This window comes from Sinocyclocheilus grahami, unplaced genomic scaffold (genome assembly GCF_001515645.1).
Source record: "Sinocyclocheilus grahami isolate Dianchi unplaced genomic scaffold, SAMN03320097.WGS_v1.1 scaffold66.1, whole genome shotgun sequence".
Classification (NCBI taxonomy): domain Eukaryota; kingdom Metazoa; phylum Chordata; class Actinopteri; order Cypriniformes; family Cyprinidae; genus Sinocyclocheilus; species Sinocyclocheilus grahami.
Window position 1 is genome coordinate 1,352,904 of NW_015505245.1, and position 4,266 is coordinate 1,357,169.

Below are 4,266 nucleotides of genomic sequence, written 5' to 3' on the forward strand. Positions count from 1 at the left end.
TATTTATTTACAGAGGTATATTATGTCACACTTCACACTTCTCTAGTAAGTTTCGTCTGCGTGTATGAAGACAGTAGCGTAAATCCGTGAATGAATGTTCTGAAGTGAAAAACTTCAACGGAATAAAGTTTAATGGAATTGAATTGAATTAAAGTTGAATAAACTTCAACTTTACTGTTCGGTGCACTGATGTCAGACTCATTTTGGATAATAAAGTTTATTGTTAAATTGTTAAATGCCCTGCCTCCATCATTACATATCTTTGTCACATCATTATAAGTGTTTGATCACCACATTTGAGTGATAATTGCAAAAAATGTGTTTATGTATATATATTCTGTTTATGTATATACTGTATTCTATATATATAGTACCAGTCAAATGTTTGGACACACGAATGGGAAAGTGTCCAAACTTTTGACTGGTATTGCACTATAATATACACAAAGAATATCGGCCGATATATCGATATCGGCCTTTTTTTTTACTCCCCAATATCGTTATCGGCCCCAAAAAAGCCATATCGATCGGGCTCTAACACTGACTCGTCATCTCCGCAGTAGTGATGCGCCTGTATGCATGTTTCATATGGATTACATAATCTGAGAATATTTGTCTTCCATTTGAATTGGTTTATTTGAAAGTAGACATTTCACTCTCTATAGATATATTTTTCATGTCTAGAAGGCAAATAGGCCTATACACCGAGTTTTGGAGTTTCGCGCTCAAGTTCACAGACAGAGACGGCTGAAAGCGCATCCTGTTTACTTTCATTATTTTACAAAAGCACAATGTTTTGTTATTGTGAGTGCACACAAATAAACGTAGAGTCTTTACAGATTCGAAAGATGTATTACTCTTATCTGTATGACCAAAAATGACGGTGTATTTTAAGAGCAAGTGAGCGCACCGCCACCTCCATCTGTCCTGCAGTGAGCGCACGCTGCTGTTCAGCTTCTACACTCCACACAGACACTTGAATAGCGCACATTTCTCTCAGTTAACATCAGATTGAGCGGCCATGTAAAGTTGTTGCTACTTACATATTTCAGATGATAAGTCATATTTGAGGTCGATAAATAAACGAGCTTTGGGTGTTCTGCCCGATGTACTACTACAAAGACCAGCCGTCAACGATCTGCGTGACTTTGCCAATGTGGAATTTTTTTTTTTTCCCCCTGCGACTAAGTGACTAATGACATTTTGGTCGACCAAGCCTCTTTAGTCGACTATTAGAGGGCAGCCCTAGAAATTACACAGACAAAACAAAAACAGACATTCTGACACACACAAAAAAAACACATTTCAAACTAGAATAACTGGCTGTAGCATTATTTTTTAGAGAAAAAAGTATGTGAAATTAGCATGTTTCCTAAATATCTGCAAACACATTATGGTATTTATGACTTAGTATGGTCAAAAAAAATACTAACAGCAGCTTTAAACTCAAAAAAGTTAATATTGCACACTTAAACATTAAAAAACAATCCAACACTGTAAGGATCAATTGACTAAAATAAACAACACTGGTTTTTAGCCATAAATTTTGACTCGTTTGCAAATGCACAAATTTAGGATGTTTAATTACAAATAGTATATTTTACATAGAACTACAGCGAGGGTTTCCAAACGACACACATTTTTACAGACATAACAGCAATGTACGCATGTTAATTTAATAAGAAAACTCTCATTATTAGGTCTACACAATTATCAAAATAACATCAAAACTGCTATTTGGTCAAGTGCGATCATTAAAACAAAATCTGAGATTGAGTTAAAGTGCACCTATTATGGGTTATGAAAGGTTCATATTTTGGTTTTGGGAGTCCCCAACAACAGGTTGACATGCATGCAAGGTCAAAAAACACTTTCATTGTCTTTATAATATGCATTTATTTTTACCTTACTTGCTCAATGACTCCCAAACGATTCGCTCAATGATTCATTTTTCCAAACCCCTCCTTTGCGTGACGCTAATCTGCGGTGATTGGTCTCATTTTCCTTTCATCATGCCTGTAATGCCTGATAAAGCAGCGTTTGTGAGCACAGTGCTGCTTTGTGTACAGCGTTACTGGGGAAACAGCTATTTTTACCGCTCCAAAAGCAGCATCTATTGGCAAAGAATGAATCTGCATTTTCATTCAGACCAACACGAAAAGACCAACAAGTGGGCAGGCAATATGCTAATGTTTCATGTTGATGTCAGAGTCGACTCTTTTTTTTGAGAGACAATAACTTTACACACAGTGCACTTTCAGATAGGGCTGGGTATCGAGTTCGATACTTTTTAGGCACCGACCGAATTGCCTCGATACCATCGAGTATCGAAAAACGTCTCGTCTTTCGGTACCAAATTTCGATACCTAAGGGGTTAATCTCATCAACGTCAGTGAACCAATAACTCTGTAGCACTAGGTGTGCTCGAATAGAAGCGGCGCGTCACAGATCGATCAGTGTTTGACATTCGCGAGAGCGATTCGAAAGCATACGGAGCAGTCTGCTCTCTATAGCTCTCGTGGTACTGTAATACACCGATCGGTCTGCACAGTCCCCGCGTCACCGGTTACACTCAGAGATGTGGCTCATCATGCTACATAAGACTATAAGATTTATATTCCGCTTTTACCAGTGGTGTAGTCTAGTTTTTTGTAGTGGGTATACTCTGATATTACCTCCCAGCCTCATACTCACTGTCCCACAGCGACACCCCATAAGTACCACCACACTCACTAATTCATACAATATGGATCTATGTAACTGAGAGCATTCTGAAAGACTGCTTATGTGATATCAACATGTCAATTTATTATAAGCAACAGAAGACTTTAACAGCTAGGGAGACAGGACTGATTACTTATTGTTTAGTGTTAATCATTTAACTCAGCTAGTTACATTTATCTTAAGAATATGGTCCCTGGAGAATAGGTTTTATTAACTGATGAGACAAAGTTATTTATAAATAATGATCAAAAATCAAAGATTTCCCATAGACTTGCATTGGCTGAGCAAAAATGCACTCTCTAGAGGACAACTGCAGTCCACTATAGGGAGCCACAGTATAAGAAATCTTTCAACTCCCCTCATTTACTTTAGTTTTCAGACAGTTACATTTACAAATAATTGCATACTTTTCTTTTATGCCACCAAGCAAAGCTAACATATTTGATCATGACCAGGTCAGGTAGTGACTATCTGATGTTACATTTATCTTAAGAATATGGTCCCTGGAGAATAGGTTTTATTAACTGATGAGACTTAAAGTTATTTATAAATAATGATCAAAAATCAAAGATTTCCCATAGACTTGCATTGGCTGAGCAAAAATGCACTCTCTAGAGGACAACTGCAGTCCACTATAGGGAGCCACAGTATAAGAAATCTTTCAACTCCCCTCATTTACTTTAGTTTTCAGACAGTTACATTTACAAATAATTGCATACTTTTCTTTTATGCCACCAAGCAAAGCTAACATATTTGATCATGACCAGGTCAGGTAGTGACTATCTGATGTCCAGAGGCCAGTGTGAAAGACATTCAGGACAGTTGACTGATCTCTCACTGCTCCGATGGGGCCATTGGTGTGTCCTCACGAAACTTAATCATTTGCACGTTTTTTAAGCCTTGCCAATTAAAACATTCAAGCGATTCGTGTCATCTACTGCCGCTGAAGCAACAGCAGCTTCAGGGGCAGGCTTACGAAAACACCGAAAGAGTGCAGTTTGAGTTTGCTTTAATTTCATATATCATTTAGTGATTTACATTCAATGCTGCGCAAGAGTTGCGCAATAGCACTGGTCATCAACAGAAACACATTTTCAAAAAGTAGGTGCTTTGCAACATGGACGGGGTGAATTTATGAATGAACGTGTGAAAGTTCTGTTACAAAACGATGTTGTTACAGATCCTCACACTTTTTTTTAGGTGGGCATACGGAAATCCTTCACCTTTCCTAGTGGGTATACGGCGTATACCTGCATATCACATAGACTACACCACTGGCTTTTACTCAAAACTCACTTTAAACCACCATTGAGTGTTTGTAATAACTTCCGATTGCCATCTAATGTGTGTTTTGGCCATGTATTGTTGCTTTAATTAAATATGTTATTACCTCTGAGTCAGAGCAGCGATCATGGAAGAGAGAACACAGGCAGACAGCGCTGGAAGCTGCTAATGTTCATCAGTAAATCAGTGGAAAATAAATAGAAATCATGATTCTGTCTGAGCTATGCATTTTAAAACGAACACGCGCTAGTGTAAATG